At 40.1% G+C, this 24,053-nt stretch overlaps 1 non-coding gene across 1 annotated transcript; it reads right to left on the reverse strand.

The window, feature by feature from the left end:
• Positions 1-671: 671 nt before the first annotated feature.
• LOC136216227 (small nucleolar RNA R71) lies at positions 672-778 on the reverse strand. Its single transcript, XR_010683220.1, has one exon. It is a non-coding gene; the product is annotated as a small nucleolar RNA R71 (small nucleolar RNA).
• Positions 779-24,053: the final 23,275 nt, after the last annotated feature.

Below are 24,053 nucleotides of genomic sequence, written 5' to 3' on the forward strand. Positions count from 1 at the left end.
GTTGCCGGGGATTGTTTAAACTAAAGTTTGGAAGAATTTGTATGCTTATTTTGTTACCTGATAACCATCTGTTTGCCTAGTTTTTGGTTTTCGATTGCTAGTTTTGTATGCGAAGAACATGTATTCCTATCCTTCCTATAGACGTTGAGATAGAAAGAACATACAGAAGAAAGAGAAGACTACTAAGACAAGCTAGACGCATCAGAATGGATCACGAGATCGAAATACCAAATCCAAGACAGGATGAGAACTATGAGGAAGGTCATGGTGAAAACGAAAATAACAATAACGGTAACTAGAGGTTGCGGGTGAAGGATTACTCCAGACCGTCCACTGAAGGCCATTCGTCATGCATCGTCATACCAAATGAAGGCAATCGCATGTTTGAAGTGAAGGCTTTAATGATTCAGATGTTACAAACAGCTGTGCAGTTTGGGGGATACCCAAATGAAGATCCAAATGCTCACACCCAAGATTTCGTCATAATGTGCAACACATTCCGCACTCATAGAGATGATAGCGATGAGGTTATCCGGCTCAAACTGTTCCCCTTTTCCTTGAAGGATAAGGCGAAGAATTGGTTGAAGAATCTACAACCGGGATCTATCACAAACTGGAAGGAAATGGCTACCCTGTTCTTGATGAAATATTTTCCTCCCAGACAAGCAATTAAGTTGAGGAATGAAGTCTCACCTTTTTTTGAAGAAGAGGATGAATCCTTATCTGAAGCATGGGAAAGATATAAAGAGCTGTTGAGAAGAGTACCGAATCATGGCATACCCATGTGGATGCAAGTGCAGAACTTCTATAATGGAGTGACCAACGCATACAAGATACAAATTGAATCAGTTGCCAATGGGAATCCAGAGGAACTGGAACCTCAAGCATTGTATGAGCTAATTGAAAGAGTGGTCAACACCAGTTATAAATGGCACTCGGTGAGAGGTGATGGAAAGAGAGTCATGAATAATGCAAACAGTGAGGCAATAACCAAACTGTCCTCACAAATGGAACAGCTGGTCAAAACAATGGGAAAGATGAACATCTCATCAGTCAACACGCAGCTCTCTGCCTCTATGGAGATACTATCACCCGATGGTTGTGATTTTTGCAGTGGACCCCATCGACCCATAGATTGCCCGGGAACCAAACCAGGTGCATCAATGCAAGAACAGTGTGATTTCATCGCTCGCCAACCACCGAATCCCTATTCGAACACATATAACCCAGGGTGGAGAAGTCATCCGAATTTTTCTTGGCAGGATAATCAGAGGCAACCATCTATGCAGCAGCCTTACAGACAAGAGCACCCAGGAACAACATATCCACCGCAACAAGGCAGCTCATCTAACCAACAATATCAGCGCCAATCAAATGCTCAACAAGAAGGAAAGCCTGATTTAGAGTCCATGATGATGCAGTTTATGAAGCAGACACCATCATCCATAAAGAATCTTGAGACTCAAATGCAACAATTTTCCACAACCATATCATCGAAGGAAAAAGGCGCCCTTCCAAGTAACACTGTGACCAACCCAAAAGAAGAAGTCAATGCTATCATCCTAAGGGGAGGTAAAGAGGTAAGGGACAGTGGTGAAAAATCCGTTGCGGATAAAGAAGATGAAGTGAAGTTCAACGATCAAACACCTACGCCTCAACATAGGAAAGATAAACAGGTGATTGAAGGCGAACCAGTCACACTTCATTATGAACCAAGAGTTCCATACCCAGAACGACTAAAGCAGCAGAATTGTGAGAAGAGACACAAGAGCTTTCTGGAACAATTGACGAAGTTGCACATCAATATACCGTTCATGAAATGCCCATGTATGTCAAATTCTTGAAGGATCTACTGACCAACAAAAAGAAATTGGAAAGTGTAGCCATGGTACAACTAAACAGGGATAGCTCATCAATCTTACAAGCCAAACAGCAACTTCCGAAAAAGCTCAAGGATCCAGGGAGTTTTTCTCTACCTTGTTCAATAGGCACACTTACCATTCAAAATGCTTTATGTGATCTAGGAGCCAGTATTAATCTTATGCCATACTCAATTTATATGCAATTAGGTCTAGGAGAACCAAGACCAACTAAGGTTACTGTCCAGCTAGCGGATCGATCAATTCGATACCCCAAGGGTATAATCGAAGATGTCTTGGTTAAAGTCAAAAATTTCATATTGCATGTTGATTTTGTTATAATGGATATTGCAAAAGATTTGGAAGTTCCAATAATCTTGGGACGACCTTTTCTAGCTACAGGAAGAGCTGTCATTGACGTACACAAAGGACAGCTCGTTCTGAAAATCAATAATGAAGAAGCAGTGTTTAAGATGCATGAAGTTGTTCGTTATGCATCAGTTTCTGATGATTCATGTTATTTCCTTGATACGCAAGATGATAATCTTTTCCTGCAGGAACAATTTGATACGGAGAAACATAAAGAGGAGGAACAATTGTTTGATTTCGACCATGAGGGAAGCAATACTGAAGGAACCAATGATGAAGAAGAACATGATACTCTGCCTGAAATAGACCTCGGAGGGGGAAATGAAAAAAGATGCCCTGAACTGAAATAGCTACCCGATCATCTAGAATACGCATTTTTGGATCCACTGAACAGTAGACCAGTGATTATTTCAGCAACATTAACTAAGGATCAGAAGGAGAAATTGCTTACCATCCTAAGAAGGCACAAGAAGGCTCTAGCATGGAAAATAGAAGATATAAAGGGAATCAGCCCAATAATTTGTATGCACAAAATTTTAATGGAAGAAGATCATCGACCAACTGTGCAACCGTAAAGAAGGCTAAACCCGCACATGAAAGAAGTGGTGAAGGCAGAGGTGATCAAACTCATCGAGGCAGGAATCATTTACTCTATTTCAGATAGTATGTGGACTAGTCCTATCCAAGTTGTTCCTAAGAAAGGAGGAACCACCGTAGTCAGAAACGACAAAAATGAGATCATCCCCACGAGAACAATCATACGATGGCGGATGTGCATTGACTATAGGAAGCTCAACGAAGCAACAAGAAAGGATCACTTCCCGTTACCTTTTATTGATCAGATGTTGGAGAGACTAGCTGGTTATCAATTTTATTGCTTCTTGGATGGATATTCAGGGTACAACCAGATTCACATCTGCACCAAAGACCAAGAAAAGACCACGTTCACCTATCCGTATGGGACTTTCTCGTACAAATGCATGCCATTTGGGTTGTGCAATGCTCCAGCAACATTTCAGAGATGTATGATGGCCATATTTCATGATATGATTGAGAAAATAGTTGAAATATTTATGGATGATTTTTCTGTCTACGACACATCCTTCGAAGCTTGTTTGGAAAACCTAGAAGCTGTTCTAGAAAGGTGCACGGAAACACAGTTGGTCCTCAATTGGGAAAAGTGCCATTTCATGGTGACAGGGGCATTGTGCTTGGACATAAAATATCGAGCAAAGGGTTGGAAGTTGACAAGGCTAAAGTGGAAGTAATCGAGAAACTACCTGCGCCCAAAATGGTTAAGGATATTCGAAGTTTTTTGGGACACGTTGGTTTCTATAGACGGTTCATCAAGGATTTCTCAAAAATCGCACAACCACTCTCCGCACTACTACATAAGGAGGCTGACTTCATCTTCACCGACAAATGCAACCAGGCATTCGAACATATCAAAGAGTTGTTGACACATGCACCTATACTCACCACACCAGATTGGGATGCACCATTCAAGCTCATGTGCTATGCCAGTGATCTCAGTCTAGGGGCTGTTCTTGGACAATGAATTAACAAGCAGTTTAAACTCATACACTATGCAAGCAAAACTCTGAATGAAGCTCAACAGAATTACACAACCATAGAAAAAGAGTTGCTTGCAGTGGTCTATGCATTCGACAAGTTTCGCCCCTATATTGTACTGTCCAGAGTAACTGTTTATACAGACCATTCGGCATTAAAATACCTTTTCGCCAAAAAAGGATGCTAAACCACGACTAATACGATGGTTGTTACTTCTACAAGAGTTCGATTTAGAGATCAAGGAAAAAAAGGGTTCCAAAAATCTAGCAGCTCATCACTTATCCAGAATAGAAGCAACCATGGAAATCGAACAACCCGAGATCCTCGATCATTTTCCTGATGAAAAAATGTTTGCAATCTCCACGCTCCCATAGTTTGCTGACATTGCGAATTTCTTGGCTTGCAAAATAAAACCTCTTCGATACTCTGCAAATCAAAAACGAAAGTTTTATTCTGAACTTAAATATTACATTTGGGAGGAACCTTACCTATTTAAATTGTGTGCAGACCAGGTCCTGCGAAGATGTGTGACCAAGGAAGAAGGAATGGAGATCTTACACAAATGCCACGCCGCGGAATCAGGTGGACATTTTAGGGGCAATCGAACAGCTGCAAAGGTGTTTCAAGAAGGTTTCTTCTGGCCCACCATATACAAGGATGCCTAACAGTTCGTTCAATGATGCAACGACTGTCAACGCACAGGCAACATCTCTGCCCGAAACGCCATGCCTCTAAACAACATTGTTGTTTGCGAAATTTTTGACGTATAGGGCATCGACTTCATGGGACCATTTCTCATCTCCTTTGAAAATCAGTATATCCTGGTCGCAGTGGATTACATGAGTAAATGGGTGGAAGCATGCGCGTATCCTTCAAATGACGCAAGGGTAGTGATTAAATTTTTAAAATAGTTGTTCACAAGATTTGGAGTACCAAGGGCAATTATAAGTGATCAAGGTACTCATTTCTGTAAGCAACTATTTGAAAAACTACTTCAGAAATATGGTGTCACACATTGTATAGCTACACCATACCACCCCCAAACGAGCGGACAGGTTGAACTATCCAACAGGGAGCTGAAGCGAATTTTAGAGAAAACAGTTAATTCTTCACGAAAAGATTGGTCTCTGAAACTCGATAATGCACTGTGGGCTTACTGAACAACCTATAAAACACCCATAGGGATGTCCCCTTTCCGACTCCTGTTCGAAAAAGCATGCCACCTCCCTGTCGAGTTAGAACATAGGGCATACTGGGCACTAACATTTTTTAATTTTGATGATCAAGACATTACGCAGAACATGTGTGCTCAATTGAACGAGATGGATGAATTCAGACTGTTCGCCTATGAAAACGCACTCACATATAAGGAACAGAAAAAAAGTGGCATGATCAGCGCATTCAAGCAAGGCACTTTCAAGAAGGCGAACGAGTCCTCCTTTACAATTCATGACTGCGCCTGTTCCCTGGTAAACTTTGCTCGTGATGGTCCGTCCCATTCACTATTCACCGCATATTCACTCATAGGGCGATAGAAATCCAGAACACTAATGGAGAGATATTCAAAGTTAATGGACAGCGTCTGAAGCCTTACTTGGCTCATGAACCTCCCGGAACAGTGGGTGCCACCCATTGTTTGAGCAACCCATGACAAATCAAAAAGTTGGGGGTAAATAAATTTAAATTTATTTCTTAATATAGTTTAATTTTAAATTCGAAAACTTAGTCATATTTTTCTTTTTATGCTAACCTTTCCTATTTTAGTCCCTTTTCGAATAAACATGTTTCTAAGTACATAGGGAAGTACGAACAATCATTCCTCTCACCAACCCGCACCACACGCGAGACAACCACCGCCCAAGCCGTCTCATCCTTTAATGCAGAATTGTCAGACGGCAAGCCCTCAGTTTCAATGATCACAAGCATTGATGTGGCTACCCCTCTTTCCAAACATGGCCATTTGATTCCCTATTCTCACGGCGGAATAAGAAAAGTGATTGGTCCAAATGGTTGCAACCATCCTTGACGGTTCACTCTCCTTCTCCATCTTGTATAAAGATCTCACCTTTCTACTAAACCCACACTTTTCCTAACCTAGACAACCACTATCCGCCTGTTGATAATCCGCCATGGCACGAAAGAACACAAGGTGCGCCACCGCCAATAAGGGCAAAGAAAAGAAACCGGATCTGTGCGCCACCAGACAAATCTGCTGGGAAAGTTTGCGAGAAGTAGGTCTTGACATAGAGGTCAAGCAAATGATTGAAGGCGCTAATCTGGCTAAATTTTTGGCCATCGAGGAGTTCACATACCACGAACTCACAATGGAGTTCATTTCCACCTTCCAACGCGATGTCAAGTACACTGACCCTAATCATCACAAGCGCTACCAATTTCGGCTCATGGGGAACCACATGAACTGCTCCATCAACAAAATGAACATTTTCCTTGGCCTAGTCGACCAGACCAAACTTAAAGAAGAGCCTTACCTATCGGCGTACAGAGAGATCCCCCAGGACTTCGACGCAAATTCCTTTTGGCATGCAATCACTGGTCACACCGATTATAACCCCAGTTCATCCAAGGCCTCATGTATCGAGAACTATGCACTGAAATATTTACACCGTATACTCGCTGGTTCACTTTTTGGCAGGGTCCATCAAGCCACAGTACCATCCGCTGACCTGTTTGCCCTAGCCTGTTTATGAGACCGGAAGCCGCTGAATGTTGGGTACTTTGCTGAGTACATTGCCTCACTACAACAGAAGAAGAATGTCGCTGGCCTGTTCTGTGGATCATTCATAACCACCATTGCTCAAAACTTAGGATTTTTCGATCCCAAAATCACTACACTAACCCTTGGTCTAGTTATGGAACCATTGAACTTGCAGGTGATGAAGCGGATTGAAATCTGTTGCGATATCAAAGGAGTTTGGTACCTATGGCGAGAAGCGGAGAAACTCAAGAAAAAGGACAAAGACGCACCTAGTCCATCCAAAAGACGAAGGTCCGAAGATTCCATGCCAGAACCTGTTCATGTCATCCTAATACACTCCGTCCCAGAACCCCCACCAACCGGTGATGATGACAAAATCTACTGCATTTCTGCTCGGATGAGCATGGAGACCATCCTTATCAACATGTGTGTGATGGAACAGCGAATCAACTCTTACGAGCAAGAGGTGGAGATCTTACGATCCAGAATAGCCATTCTTGAAGGAAACAACCAGTCCGCACCAAAGCCCAATGTATCCGATGAATCACAGAAGAGCCCCATCAAAAATGAACCAATTGAAGAAGCACCCACACCGTCTGCTGCAAAACCTAATGTCGATGAGGAGGCCGAGTCCTCCCAGTCCCCAAGAGTGTAAATGTCTCACTCTCTTTCTCTCTATCCTTTGTTCGGCTGGCTGCTGCTGTTGTTTTCGCGCGATGTTGTTGGCGTCTGTTCTCTTACCCAAGTGTCTTACATTGAGGACAATGTTTTGGTTAAGTTGGGGTAGGGGAACAACGTCTTAATAACTGTTTGGCTATTTAATTTTGCTATACTATTTTGCCATGCTCTGTTATTTTATTCCCACTTTCAATTTTTGCTTGGTCCTCGCTTCACATCAGCACCACCCCACAAAAACAAAAACAAAGCACAAACACCATAATCACCCTGTGCGCTTCACCCGCCACTCACTCATTCATATTCATTTTGGGTTGAATTGACCAAACTTAGAATAGTTAAGTTACCGTGCAGTTTTTGTTCTCTTTATGATGGTGTGATGATTGATAATGAGTAGTTAAGATTGGTTAATTAATTTGTGAAGTCCCTGATCATGTTAATTGTTGGCTAAGTACAAACAACCAGTGAGGCTTGTGCCTAAATCCTGCACATTGTTGCAATAATATTGTTGAAGAGTGGGTTTTGCGTATTTTAGGTAAGTTAGATTTTGCCTTGTTTGCCTTCTAGTAGAAAGAAATAAATCCTGACATAATAGGATGAACATCCAACCGTCCACCACCAAACACCCATACAAACATCCATAGCTGGAAGCTGGTTAGAAAAAGAAAGAGGTCCTGTTTCCTAAAACTGATTAAAGGGGACACAATCACTTAGAAAATTCCGTGTCAAATAAACAGCGGAAAACTTTTCCCTTTAAAGCGTGAAAAAAAGGAAAATGAAACAGGAAAGCCTAAAAACAAAAACAGGCCAGCTCTCCAAGCTAAATCGATCCACTCACCACAAAACACCTGCTCCAATCATAAATTCCAACCAATCAACCATTCAAACCACTCCTCACCCTTGTAATGATTCCGAGGTGCCAAGAAAAATTTCGAGTATCTGTTAGACAAGAAGGCAAGTCAAAACTTATCCTTTGTATGCATAGCTGTCGAGTGACTTAAACATCCCACAAACAGAGAGCAAACACTGTGAGAGATGAGCGAAATCCCATAAGTACTAGGAAAATAATTGAATTTTGATCAGGGGAGTCACTAGCTAGTTGTATCAGCTTAATTACTCATCATACGAATATTACAATCATTAGAGAAACCTTAACTGCATTTACTTAGCTGTTCATTTGTTTGTGATAATTCTTCCTGTTCCTCCATTTAATATTGATGTGTTGCTTGAGGACAAGTAAGAGCTTAAGTTGGGGGTAATTTGATGCAAGTAAAAAGAGCAAATAAACGAGGATGAACACTCATGGAAAAGAGCTTCAAAGTCTTAGTTTTCAACCAGAAATGGAAGAAACAGACAGAAATTATAGTTCGAAGCGGGAGTCCTCACGAACAGCCTCTTAGTAGAACAGAACAGCTTAAACAACGGCATTAACGAGTCATTTGGAAGGAAACGGATAAACGCGCGGGTCGAGTGAGCTATAGGAGAGAGAAAGAGAGATAAACGTGGAAAGCAAGAAAGCTTTCCATCTTGCGCCAAGTGTAGGAGGATTGTTCACTTGTCCTTATATTTACTTTTTGTGACTTTTTACCCTTGTAATTAGGGTTGATGTAAGGGGAGTATAAATAGGAAGGGAATGTTATTGTAATAGGTATCTCGGCATTACCGCCACCACTAGTTTTATTCTCTGTTTTTTTATTTTCAGTCGGAAGAATGTTTTTGGGAAGAACAAGTTGTTCACTCATGATAATGAGTGAGTAATTCTTCTGCAGGCCTACCCAACCATTTAAACAGCGACTGTATGTATCTTTTATCAATGAATGAAGTATTTCTATCCATGATTGAGTGTTATTAGCATGCTTAAAGAATAGATTAAGATTGAGTCTATTTTATGGTTACCGAAGATGGCACGACGGTGCTCCGACGTAACGGAAACAGCTAATCGGCATATGTTGTAGTGGACGAACACGAAAACTACCACATATTGGGGTTTCTTTATGAATGCTCCCTGTTGCTTAATGCTTGTTTGTATGTTAGAACAAGGACACTTGGTTAATATCACTTACTTATAATCTTTGGAAATGGGACACCGGACCTTAGTGATCGATGAGGGAGAGACCCAACTTAGGAATATAGATCTACTTCACTAGACGATAAAAGTTAGGCATAGTTGTTCGTTAGGCGTATGGCTAGGTCTGTACTTGTTCATCTTGGTTTCATTTATCTTATTTCTCGTTTTGCTTCTGTTTATGTTAAAGTTAACACTATTCACCCATTCAAGATCTGTATCTAACATTTAAGGTAACTTATGTTGGGGTTTATGTCCTATAGACAATTGTTTTAGGATATAAATATTAATGAATAAATTGTTTATTTAATCATTTGTTTAATCAGATATATAGCATTAAAATGTAACTATATATAAAGGCACAAATCTTTCATAAAGAAAGTAACCCTAAGTTTATTTAAGTAGTTATAAAGTGTTCATACAAGCATGAAGTGAGACTGTACTTTATAATAGACCAATAGACTTAAAGTAAACCCAAGTCAAGTAATATGTTATAAGGGTTGACATATTACTGTTGAGACTTGCATGTAACAGTGTTTTCTGTCGAGACAGAAAGCTGATCTCACAAGCTTTAGATATTCAGATATCTAGACAGTTACATGGATTCGGTGAAGGAGTTCATTAGGATTGGGACCCGACTTGAGATAACAGAATGGATTGATTTATCTAATGTGTCAACTGTTCATCTCATTGGTATTAGTAGGTATAACTAATCCTCAGACTCAAACATTCGTTAATTAGTGATTCTGGATTATGGATTATGGAGTCTGATACTTTGATTCTGTGCGAGCACGATCCAACAGGTGAGAGCCTGGGGTGTGTGAGAGCAGGGTTGGGTATCACACGAAGTAATTGCAGAATAGTTAATGTCAGATTGAGCATTCGTCACTCCCGCTAAGTGGGAGATATATCCAAATGGCCGTTTGTGGTGAATTGACTGAAATCCTTGCAAGGTGATAGAGTTAAGAATAGAAATGAACATTTCACTTAACTTATCTTTCAGGGTGAATTCAACCTGTACAAGTAAAACCGGACTCTTCATTATATGTAACCTTGACACGTTCCATGGTTATAAGGAATTGACCGACAGGATATAGTTGATGAAGGATCGTATTATACTGTACCTAATGCATAAAGGTTAACGTCAGTTATCAACCTGACTTCTTAATTGCTCTGGGGGAATATCATAGGTTCTGCTAGTAACAGCTCGCGACGGTATTCCGTTATATATATGTTGGAATTAATTATAATGAATTAATTTCAAAGGATATATACGGCTAGTGGCAATAAAGGACCTAATGGGTCGCATATGGGACTTGGAATCGGAGGACGAAAGTGTAAATTAGTGAGACACAATATATGGGCCGAAATTCATTAAATAAATAGGGATATTAATTTGATCTAATAATTATAATTAGATTATGATTATAAATTAAATTAAAGTATTATCTGATAATATTAATTAGAAGTTTTTATGTGATTGAAACTCTAAGTAATTATCCCTAACAATAATTAAATTATTAATTTAATTAATAATATTATCTAGATATAATTAGTTATTATTTAGATAATAATAAAGTGTTTATTTAATTATCTAATTAGTAATCCTATTCCGAATAAGATTCTAATTAATTAATTACCTCACACAACTAGGATTAGGGTTTTGAGAAGTCTATAAATAGACTCCCTAGCCTACATATTTCGCCTAACACAATAAGAAAGGAGGAGGAACCGTTCCGTCTTCGTCTCGGCTAATCTACATTATTTCTTACTCTCTCTTTGATCTCGTATCGATTTCTGTTAGAGGCAATCATTGCGATTGCTATTATTAAGGTTGATTACTGATTAGTTATTCTTTTCTGTGTTGTTTGTTTTGTTGTTCTCATGAAAGAAGAAAAGACAAACAAAAGGAGAAATTCGTTTTGCTCCTCCTACATCAGGCCAGTTCACATTTTCGTCGATTCCCAGAGATTGAACCGTCGGATCGTCACGAGTTTTGGACAGGAGCTTCTAGACATATTCTTCCTTGTTTTAACCGTTGGGATTTTCATTCGGAGGTCTGAAAGGTCTGTTCGGGTAGGGGGCAGATTCGTTGACAGATTCTATTCTTTTGAAGTTGTGGGCACTTCGTTTGCAATGGTAGATAGATCGTCATAAAGGTATTTCGTTCTATTCCTCTTTATATGAAATAACAATTAACAGATCTTGGAAAAGGGAAATAGATAAAATTTTATAATTCCGCTGCGCTTAGGCTTGTCTATTTTCCTACAACTTATTCTTCTAACTAAAGTCCAATCCTTGTGGAATACGACACTTGGCCTTACCAAATACTACACATGATCTAGTGCACTTGCTAGCGTCCATATTTAATACACCAGTCTCCTCGATAGCTTTCTGTTGCATCTGAACTTTTCCTTAATTGGATTAGCTTTATCTCTAAGTTGGTTGAGTCAACTTTCGCGTTGTTTGTTGAACTCAGCAGCTTCCTTGTCAAGGAGATATCCAGTCTTATGGATCCTTCTTCTTGCTGGGCTGAGTTGTTCCAACAGGCCTTGATCCGATTTGACTTTGTCTTGGGCCTTGACCTTGCTTAATGGACTTTGAGTTTTGGTATTAATGTCTTTCAACACTTGTGGATTCAATATTTAAACAACACTTGAACAAACACATTAGTAACAATTAAATCAAAGCATCTAAATTTAATGTGTTGGAATATTTTATCATAGGGATTTAATTCTAATTTAAATAATTTTGTCAAATCAAAATCATTGTGGAAATGTGTTTCAACAAACTCTCTCATTTTGATGTTGGCAAAAATATTAAATTAGGAACTCGGCATGAAGCTCCCCCATGATTGTTGACCTTACTTTTGCTTTTGAGTTCTCCCCCATAAGGATTGGCCTACTGACTTAGCTTTGCTTTAAACATTTCGAGGTTTAACTAAGCAATGATGAGTTCAATGTCAGAAGCAAGTCAGGTTTAAGAACATGTTCATTTCACTCAGTTCTGATACTTGTTGGAATTTTTCTATTAATTGAGAGTGTTCAGATATCAGAGTTGAAAGTGACATTGAGTTATCAAGGTTACTAAGTTAGATATACTCAGTGGCTTATACTTGAATGAGTCTTATGTTCTTAGGTTGAGTTATTTGTTCGATATCTTTTAAGTGTTAGACATTATAAGCAAGTTAGGATGAGTTCGACATAGGCAATGAAATTGAAAGGCTTAATCAAATGAAAGCATGATATATATAATATATAGTCAACACACGATAGAAGAAAAATATGTTCTTATATAGTCAACATAGCACAGAAGCAACTCATCAGATATATACTTAACAAAAAAGAAACTAGAAGATCTAAGAAGCTAGTTAGGATATCTAAGGAGTCTATCTACTTCTTGATGTTGTATTGGAAATTTTTGGATTTCCTTTGATGCTATTTCTGTTGTTATTGTTGTTGTTGTTGTTTTTGTTGTTGCGGTCTAGGGCCAGCGGAAGAGGAGTGAGTTTGTTGTTGAGTTCCTTGCTCAGTGGAACGGCTCTTTTGTTCTTCCTTGGCTTTTCCCTTTTCTTTCCCCCCCTTTTTTCCAGCATCAATACTGGGTTAGGAAGAAGAAGGGAGAGACTGGCCAATAGCAACATCGCGTGAAAGTTTGGAGGAAAACATCTTAAGTTCACTCGCACTGGCTGAGAGACTGTTAAAGACTGACAGGCTAGCTTCCATCTAAGATGCAGGCACACCACCAGTTGCACTCAGGTTACTGAGGATGAATTGGAGTGCTTTTGTGTGCCACGACATCGCGTCAGTAAGCTTGGTGATGCATTACTGATGGAGGCTCAACACCGCGTTGTCTTGAGTTTGACGCTACTGGGTCAGTTGTTTGACATGCCCATATGATTCCTTTGTATAGTGAAAGATGGCAGAGGTCTTCTTTTGTTCAGTCTCCATCGTCGCATGATTTATGTTGAGAAGCCTGATGGCCTCAGCAACCTGCTCGATTGTGCATTCGGATGACGACGTGATAGAATGTTGAGCTTTAGAGAGCTCAACGGTCATCTGCTGGAAATGTTGAGTCACTTTAGCAGACGTGGCAATAGTTGTGTTGGCAGCTGAGATGGCCGCAATTTTGCCTTCAAGTGTATCGATGTGCTGGATCATCATTGGTTGGAACGCTGCCATTCTATCAGTGAACACCTTGTATTGCTGCTGAGACACAAGGGCAGTAAGTGCATGCACTAATTCTTTGATGCCGTTAAGCTCATTCAGCAGGTGCATGACTTCACTCAGTGGAGCCGGCTCAGCAGAAGGTGCAGTAGATTCAGTTGCATGAGACTTAGCCATATCATCGACTAAGGCAAAAGCAGCTTTGATAAGCTTTTTCCCAGACTCATTGGCATTCAGGAAAGAATAAGTGGGTGGTTCTGAGGCATGATGGTCATTTCCTAGAGAAGTCTCAGCCATCGTTTCCTTGTCCTTTTCAGTAGATATATTCTGAGTTGAAGGGGTCAGGACAGGAGTTTCAGAGTCAATGTTTGCTTGCTCAGTATTAAGTGTTGGGAGAAGCGATAGTGGACTCAATGGTTGCATGCTCAATCTTGGAAGATGTGGGAGCAGCAGTTGTGTCAATCATTTGCTTTTTTGAGGAGGTGTTGGGAGCAGCGGTGTTAAATGTTTGGGAGCCCAATTTGGGTTTAGATAAGGGTTGTTCCTGAGGTTCAGAAACAAAGGATTGCTTTTGCTGAGCGGAGGGCTCAATAAGCGGAGTGTTGGGTGTGAAGAAGGGAAATATGATTTCGATATTATTGGGGTCAAGAGTGGTCACGTCAGCAGGCGTATCTTCATCAATGAAATGAACTTTAGGTTTTTTACTCGTCTTCCTATACCTCTTTTCTCGGCTTGACCGATGATGTTTGTGATGTTTTGAAGAGGAAGAGGAGATAGGTGCTGATGATTGAGGAGGAGGAGATTGGTTAGCTTGTTGAGCAGTTTGCTCCTCAGTTTGAGTTGGTGCATCATGCTGTTCAGTAGATAATAGAATGGTGAAGACAACAGGGGCTTCTTGACCCTGAGGAGATGTGGAGATAGGAGTGACCTCAGTAGCCATCCCTTGTGTCTTTAAAAAGTGTGCATCCGCAGGTATAGCAACAGCCAGCGGCTGAGGTGTTAATCCATTGACCCTTATGGTCGGTTTCTTTTTAAGAGGCTTCTCATCCTCAGTAAGTTCATCAGTAGCAGCACTCTTTTGTGGCGTCTCAGAAGCCATGGGTTCAGAGTCGTTTTTGGTGACTCTGACCTTTTTAGTGACATCCTTGGGGGACTTGACCTCCGGAGACTTAGGCTCGTCAGCCTTGTGTTTCTTCCCCTTATTGGGCTTGGCAACTTTAGTGCCTTCAGAAGCCTCAATTTTCTTACCCTTAGGCACTTGCAGTCTGCTGTGTATCAAGGTCTGGAGACACTCAGCGGTGATCTCTGTTCCAACCTCACAGTCTTCTTTCTCAAGGTTTATCTTGTGCTCCTCAAGAATAGCTGTGATCAGTGAGCCCAGTCTGAGCTTCTCAGAACTTCGTTGAAATGCATCGATCAAGAAGACCGGCATGTTCAACACTTTCTTCTCTAGCATATGCCATATGAAACACTTTTCAAAGACTGAGGCAGATGTTGTTGAGTTAAACTTTGGAAAGTGAAAGTTTATCAGCATGTATTGGGCTTGTCGTTGAGCTTGTAAAAGGGGAGTTGCTGAGACTTCACCAGTAAATCCCTTAGGCTTACATTATTCTTTATCTTAGTCAACGTCTTTGTAATCTCCAACCCTTCGGAGCTCAGTTCTCTCAGCTTTCAGCTTTAATAGGTCAGCCAAGTATGTTAGGGGTAAGCTCAGTGCCCTTGACAGAGCTGACCATGTAGTCATAGTCGTCCGCAGTGATCTTGAGATTTCGGTAGAATTCTGTTACAAGTGCTGGGTAGGTGAGTCGAGTAAGGCCAAACAGGGTTTCCCAACCAAGGTCAGCTATCCACTTGCAGAATGGTTGAGCTGACTTAATGAAGTCGGGAGAGAAGAATCGAGAGATGTGGACTTGTGGATCATCGATTTTGGCCAGTGATTCGTAAGCGGTGTAGAACATCCGCTGTTTACGTGCTTTCTTAGCCTTCTTGGTTTTAGGCTGAGATGACTGAACAGGCTGCTCAGTATTGTGTTGAGTTTATTCAGTTTGAACTTGAGATTCAGTGTTCTCAACTTGTATTTTAGGCTCATGCTCAGCATCAGTGGTGTGTTGAGTTTCAGGTTGTTCGAGGATATGGGCTTCAGTCATGGGTTGATCCTCACAGCCATAAATTGATTGATGCTCAGGGGTATCATTATAGTCCAATTGTTTTTCTTCCTCATGAGAAGAGGGATTAATGTCGGAGGCTCTGTCCTCGTATGACTCAGTACCGCTGGATGAAGTATGTCCTGAGTGAGAAGCATGGTGTTCTTCGTGTTCTTGCGATTTGCAGAAAAGGATAGAAGTTGAGAGAGAGATAGAGAGGGTGCAAAAATTTCAAGCGTAAGGAGAAATGAAGAAATTTTCTTCACTATTTATAGCCGAAAATGAGGGAGGTGAGAGGTTAGAGTCCAACAGTCAGAATTTGAACCACTCAGAGCAATTACTCTAACATAAATGCTAATTACGGCGCATGGTTCCCTAATGATGACTAATACGTCATCCTAGCCACTACCTAGTAAGCGTGCTAACCCTAGAAAATGGGTTATCTACTTAGTGTTACCACATATCATGCAAGTTAGTTTATCACTCAGTGCAGTTTATAGTCAGTTATTAGAGAGGATTGAACATACATATTACTTCTCTCAGCACACAGAATTGCTCACGAGCCATTGGCTTCGTGAAGATATCAGCGAGCTGCTGATCAGTTGGAACGTAGGTCAGCTTGATCTCATCCTTGAGTATATGATCTTTGATGAAGTGATGCCTTATGCGGACATGCTTCATCCTGCTGTGTTGGATTGGATTCTTGGATAGGTCAATGGCACTCTTGTTATCACATTTGACTTTAATTGTTTTTGTCTTTACTCCATAGTCATCCAGTTGTTGCTTAATCCAAAAGACTTAAGCAACACAGCTTCCAGCAGCAATGTACTTAGCTTTAGTGTTTGACAGGGCTACTGATGATTGCTTCTTGTTGAACCAAGACACACGACTATTTTCGAGATAGTGACATCCTCTTGAGGTACTCTTTCGTTCCAACTTGTATCATCCATAGTCAGCATCAGTGTATCCAAGGAGTGTGAACTCAATAGTGTTGGGATACCATAGATATGCATTCACTGAGCCTTGAAAATATCTAAGGATTCTTTTTACAGCTATGTAATAAGATTCCTTAGGATTAGCTTGATATCTAGCACAGTAGCATACTGAGAACTGGATATCTGGCCTACTTGATGTAAGTTAGAGTAGAGAGCCAATCATACCTCTATACAAGTTACTGTCTAATGACTTACCATGTTCATCGGCTGAGAGGACAGTGTCAGTACCCATAGGGGTGGATATTGACTTACAATTTTCCATCTCATACTTCTTCAATATCTCCTTGGCATATTTTGTTTGGCTGATGAAAATCCCATTCTTTCCTTGCTTGATTTGAAGTCCAAGAAAGAAGTTGAGTTCTCCCATCATAAACATCTCAACCTCAGTTTGCATCTGTTTACTAAATTCCTTGCAAAGAGACTCATTAGTGGCACCGAATATAATATCATCAATGTATATTTGTGCCAGTAGGGTATCCTTACCCTTTTTCTTTATAAATAAGGCTGTATCAGCCTTTCCTCTAACATAATTTCTAGTCAGTAAGAAGCTTGTTAAGCGTTCATACCAAGCATATGGTGCTTGTTTCAAACCATACATAGCCTTCTTGAGTTTATAAACATGGTTTGGGAACTTTGGATCCTCAAACCCTGGAGGTTGATTAACATATACCTCCTCGTTTATGACTCCATTTAAAAATGCACTTTTAACATCCATTTGAAATAATTTAAAGTTCATGAAACTTGCATAAGCACATAATATTCTAATAGCCTCTAACCTTGCCACTGGGGCAAAGGTCTCACCATAGTCAATACCTTCCTGCTGACTATATCCTTGAGCAACGAGTCTGGCTTTATTCCTGACAACGTTTCCTTGCTCGTCGAGTTTGTTTCGGAAGACCCATCTTGTTCCTATTGTCTTCTAACTCTTAGGATGTGGCACTAAGTCCCAAACTTCATTCCTTTTGAATTGATCAAGCTCCTCTTGCATTGTACTCATCCAGAATTCATTGTTCTCAGCTTCTAAAAAATTCTTGGGTTCCAGAACTGAGACGAACGCAACATTGATGAGGTACCTCCTTAGTTGATTTCTTGTCATGAAGTGATTCTCAGCAGCATCGAAAATGTTGCTCTCAGAATGCCCTCTGGGGATTCTGACTTCTCTTGGTAGTGTAATGTCCTCAGCGTTTAGTGTTTCAACAATATCTGCAGTGGTAGATTGGTCAGCAAAGATAATCTCGGTTTCGTTTTTACCTTTGGTGAGTCCAATAGGGAATGACTCAATAGTGTCGCTCAGCTCAGCAGGTGTTGGGCTGGGATCATCTTTTAAAGTCTGATTGAACTTCTCTGCAAGGTTAGTCTCATCAAACTCAATATGGACTGACTCTTCTAAAACTTAAGTTCGCTTGTTGAAAATTCTATATGCTTTGCTGTTTGTTGAGTAGCCTAAAAAGATGGCTTCATCAGCCTTGGAATCAAACTTGGCAAGATTGTCTTTAGTATTTAAAATAAAACATTTGCAACCAAAGGCACGAAATAACTTATGTTAGGTTTTTGTCCTTTCCAAAGTTCATATGGGGTTTTCCTCAGTATAGGTATGACTAGAGCCCTATTGAGTATATAGCATGCTGTGTTAACAGTTTCTCCCCAAAAGTAATTTGGAAGCATGTTTTCACTCAACATTGTCCTGGCCATTTCTACCAGAGTTCTGTTCTTCCTTTCAACTACCCCATTTTGCTGAGGAGTTCTAGGAGCAGAAAAATTATGGGCAATGCCACTAGCTTCATAGAATTCATCAAACAGTTGGTTCTTGAATTCTCCACAATTATCACTTCGGATATGAGCGATTTTTAAGTCCTTATCGTTTTCAATTTTCCTATAGAAGGTTGAAAACATCTCAAATGTTTCATCCTTGCTATTGAGCAAGATGACCCATGTATAATGAGAGAAGTCATTTACAATGACTAAGGAAAATCTTCTACCACCCAAGCTCAGCGGCTGGAGTGGCCCGAAGAGATCCAAGTGTAGTAACTCCAAAGGACGTTTGGTTGACACAATATTTTTACTTTGAAAATATTTTCTTATTTATTTCTCATACTGACAAGCATTGCACAATTGATCCTTTTCAAATTTAAGTTTTGGCAGTCCCTCAACACGTTGCTTTCTTACTAATTTGGCCAGGAGGTCCATGCTTACATGACCAAGTCTCCTGTGTCATAGCCATGAATTTTCTTCCTTAGAGACTAAACATATTTCTTTTGAAAACTTCTTTTCCAAGTTCAGCATAAAGACATTATCAATTCGAGGAGCAGTTAAAATTAACTCATTAGTCTTGCTCTCGATTATTTGACATCCAGAGGTATCGAATATAACTTTCCTACCGCTGTCACACAGCTAAGATACGCTCAGTAGGTTATACTCAAGCCCTCTAACTATGGAGACATTCTCAATAGTTGGGTTTCCACCAATGGTTCCTCACCCGACTATTTTACCTTTCTTGTTGTCTCCAAAACTTACTCTTCCTCCAGATTTGTGCACAAGTGTGATGAACTGCTTTAGTTAGATTCTATGTGAATGTTCATGAAAATAATTTGTTTAGAAAAAATAGGCGAATTTTAGTTAGTTCTCACACGAATGCGAGCGAAAATAACTTGTTAGAAAAACACGAATTGAATTTTACTTAATTCCCCCATGAATGCATATAAAAAAATAACTTGTTAGAAAAAATAAATGAATTTTAGTTAATTCTCACGCGAATGTGCATGAACATAACTCATTAGATAATGATAAATTTCAGTTAATTCCTATGTGTATGTATGTGAAAAATAACATTTTAGAATAAATGGATTTAGTTAATTGTCACGCGAATGTGTATGGAAATAACTTGTTAGAAAAGAATGAATTTTGATTAATTCCCACGTGTATGTACGTGAAAAATAACCTTTTAGAATAAATAAATTTTAGTTAATTCTCATGTGAATGTGCATGAAAATAACTTGTTAGAAAAGAATGAATTTTAATTAATTCCCACATGTATGTAAGTGAAAAATAACCTTTTAGAATAAATAAATTTTAGTTAATTCTCACGGGAATGTGCATGAAAATAACTTGTTAGAAAAGAATGAATTTCGATTTATTCTCACGTGTATGTACGTAAAAAATAACCTTTTACAATAAATAAATTTTAGTTAACTCTCATGCGAATGTGCATGGAAATAACTTGTTAGAAAAGAATGAATTTTGATTAATTCCCACGTGTATGTACGTGAAAAATAACATTTTAAAATAAATAAATTAACGATACCTTATATTATTATTTTCAATGAACGGAGATTTATGATGACTTTTCTTTTTAACCCATTACCCGCTCCAGCACTGCTTGGAAGAGCTAGGGTTGGTACGGAAAGCTCCCTTCCTGTGTGAAGGAACAGATTAGTGTTACCCTAGCAAGTGCACTAGGTCCAAGTAATAAAGTGATAAGTATATATCGTCTCCACGAGGATAGAACAAGCACACTCTTACTCCCATAAAAGTATGTATAGCCAAGTTTTAAAAGTAACCAAAAGTTTAAGTTGATTTGAAGGTGGTTTGATACAATATAAAATGTAAAGCAAGCAAATAATTGAATTGAACTTCAGATGAGAAAATAATAGGTATACAGCATACACAAAACGGTCTTAGAACATGCACTCCTCTCTTTGTTCATTAAGTAGGAACAGCTTTGGCTTAAAGTATCTTTCACGAAAATCGGTTGAGTCAGGTGTCCCTTGTTCCCAACGTTCTTTAGAAACAATTAAAATAAGTCTCCTTGAGATTAATATATTTCTAAGCTTTAAGAACAGGAAAGCATTTAGTTAGAACAACTAAAACCTTTAACATTTAATTAATTACGTCACTATGTCATAATTAAATGTGCTCAATGAAAGTTCAGCTTTGCAAAGAGAGTCTCCTCATGATTGCTCAGCTTAAAAACAGGTTAGCTACTCCTATTTAACGTTAATTACTCATTGAACAGTCAAGCCACACACACTTAATGAGTTTAGAGACAAATTAACCTGCCCTTTTTACCTGTTTCTGCTCCGCTGCATACCTGTTTAGTGAGTTACTCACTCATGGTTGAATGAGATAAAACAAGAGTGTAATGAGGAAAACAACAATGCATTAAAACACATAAAACAAAGTTACACAATCTATGCTTCAGATCCGAAAATCTGAATGATCAACATACAAAATGAGGGCTCATTAAATAGCCCGAAATTGTTCAAAAATGATTGTTCAAGATATAATAAAATAAAGAAGATATGGTCTGGCAGACTGTTCTGACAATCAGGAATAGTCAGCAGCACAGCAGTCCGCCCATGCTTGATGATCTCTTCTGTGAGGGATGGTTGTTCTGCCTCCAGTATTAATTCTTCTTCCGGAAAGGTCTCCAATGATTTAAGGATGATTGATCAAGTTCTTCGGGTACAAATTGTTCCCATGAGTTTTTGTTCTCTTTCTTGTTCTACCACCCTGCTTGTTCACCATGTGGATTCTGCTACCGAACAGGCAGCTGCATTATCACAAACAATCTGCGAAAACAATGTATTATGAGAACGATATGTTGCATTATTGTTCGTTTATTCCCAAAAGTTGCTACAAAATATTATACACATTTTTCACTCATCAAAAGACCCCCAAAACAATGTGTTGCTTGTCCTCAAGCAATGTCTTTATAGAGATGTTCCCTCTTTTCATATCAGCACTGACTTTCACGGAGGTTAGAACAGCTAGAAATAATTGCAATAGCAGGAGAAAATATGTAATCAGAGAGAACCTTATTGTTTCCAACTATCCTTGTTCATTCCTACAGTTGAATCCTAAATTTTAACATGTTTGACTTGCAGCCCGATCACCAAGTCCAGGGTAATGTGTTTGGGGTATTGATTGTTTCCCTCATGCAACCAATGCAAGAACAGGTGTGTCCATTGAACTTGAGAATCAGTCTGTTTTGACACTTCGTATAGGAACCTACACCCTCATTGGGACTTTTGCGGGTTGTAGCGGGGTTAGGGTGATTGGGTATGTAGTGAAGGCAGTTTTTGGCTAATGAGGACTGTCGAGCATTTTTTTTGTGTTTGAGCCAGAACAGAGGTGTGCGATTTCCATGATTGTTCTTGTGTTCTGTTGAATGCTTTTTAGACAAGAGCTAATGATTCCTTTCTTTGTTGGCTTGTCTTTTCATTTTAGTTCTCAAGAGAACAAACTTTTAAATGATGATTTTCTTGGCTCAAGCTTTCTTTATGGATTCGATGGTCCTCTCGGGGTTCTTTTGAGCTTGAGGATGGTTTGGCGGCATTTAAGATGGTTTAGCGAAGGAACGTGTTGGGCTCAAGTGGTTGTTCTAATGGTATGGAGAGAAGGGTGGTCATATGTGTTTGTTGGGGAATATCCTAATGTCCAAATCATGCTGGTATTGAGTTCCTTTCCTAAGGTTCGAACAGGCATCCAAAACAAGTCATGGACTCCTTGTTCAAGATGGTCCCTTAAAAAAACAATGTCTGATTGTATCGGCTCAATTCCCACTTGATTGGTGTGTTGGACTCTTAGATCTAAGGGTTGTTTCCTCAAAAATGTTGAATTTCAGATTCAATGTAGATTAAGAACAGTTAGTCTTTATGAGTTTAGTTCTTTTGACCTCTATTGACTCCTTTATGCAATTATTCAAGCTAACTTATCCTTCATTATGGCTTCGTGTGATAGTTCAAAGGGGCAGCTTCTCTAAAAAAACAACTTGGGTGGGTGTTTTAATCGTGCAATGGTTACCCCCAAAACAATCATAAATGGTGGTAGTGCATAATATTAGAACAATTAAAATACCAACATATTAAGTTCCCTTCCCCCTACACAAAACATTGCATTGTCCTCAATGCAAGAACAGATATAGGATGAAAATATACTCAGTCGTTTGTGATACACAAAGAAAACAGAAATAAGAACACCTTACCAGATATAAGAATCCACACGGCGAGAGAAGAGTTAAGCTTTGGTAACGGGAGAGGAGACTTCGTCCTCTCCCTTTTGCATCGGGGTCTCACCAGCATTGTTCTTACCATCTGTAGGATCGGGGAACAGGTTCTTGGATGGGGATGGTGCTGCAGGAGTGCTGCTTGCTTGTTCTTTGGAAGGTGCAGGCATGTTCTGTAGTTCTTTCACTCGCAGCTGTAACTCAGCTATCTCCCCATCGCGAGCCTTAACCCGTTCACACAGGTGCCTATTATGCTCGAACAGCTGTCCTACACAATTCATCACCTGCCTTATGGAAATGTCCCCTACGTCTACTGGCCCTTCTCCACTGTCAAGCATTCTTCGTTTTCTCTCCGGGTATGCCATCTGGATTGGTTCGACATAGTGCGGCTCCCTAGAGGCCTTTCTCTTTGCTGATTGTTCTGAAGGTGGTTCCTCAGTCACTAGGACCTAGTTTCGTCCCACTTTGTGACAAATGGAGAGCTTGTTCATAGCCTTGCAGTCGAATGGCTCCATGGTTTTAGCTAGAGTGAGAGAATGCTGGAGTGGATTAAACAGTCCCACAGTTTTCGCGATCTTGGTGATGAAAGGGCCGCATAACAGGCATTTACTATTGTTCCCTCGATACCAGCCAGGTGCATTCCAACCCAATGTCCCACATTGATTTTCTTGGCATTGACCATACACCAAAGAACAAACAGGTCATTGCTGGGGATGTTGCTCTGGTTGGCCCTCCCGAATAGAGTTGAGGCTAGGTACTTTTAAAGGTAGCACAGAGGGTGTGTTGGAAGTTGTGAGGATTTCGAATCACTAGGATTGTAGGAGGTATTTCCTGTGAGTTCATGCCAGAAGTCTTCTGCGACGAACTCGGGCGGCATTACAATGAGGCTGTTCTTCTATTCATCACTCATCAAATCTTCTTCTGTGACTGCTCCCAGGTAGAGGTTAAAGGTATTGAGTGAGGTGAACATATCAACACCCATAAGACGGAATTTGTACCTCATCTTGTCATCAGGGTCGGTGATTTTAGTGTCCACCAAGAACATTGCCATAAATTCCAGTGTCAGTTCTTTATAAGCTGGCTCATTGATGCTGCTGAACTCGAGCATCCCAGCTCCATCCAGCAAATCACGAACGTTGTCCTCCAGTCCCAAGGTGCGGAGGCTCTTCCAGCAAACTGTTCTAGCGGCTTGAAACTCCATGGTTTTGAACAGTTCATACCTCGCCTTCTCCTTAGGGTTTATGAAGCTGGCCAACCGATTTCGCAGGCGTTCGCCTTGGTCAGAAGATAGGCTGGTGTCGGAGGGGGTACCCTTCTCTTTCTTCACCGGACCAGTTCTTGTGATCCTCGGCATTTTCAGATAGGAGTGGTGATGGGGGAAATTTTCTGGAGATGAGAAAATGGAAGTTTTGAAAATGTGGTGATAGAGCACCGGAAATGTGGGTATTCAATGGGTAGGTGGAGTGGAAGGCGAAAGGTTCCACGAAG

Source organism: Euphorbia lathyris, chromosome 1, assembly GCF_963576675.1.
Source record: "Euphorbia lathyris chromosome 1, ddEupLath1.1, whole genome shotgun sequence".
NCBI lineage: Eukaryota > Viridiplantae > Streptophyta > Magnoliopsida > Malpighiales > Euphorbiaceae > Euphorbia > Euphorbia lathyris.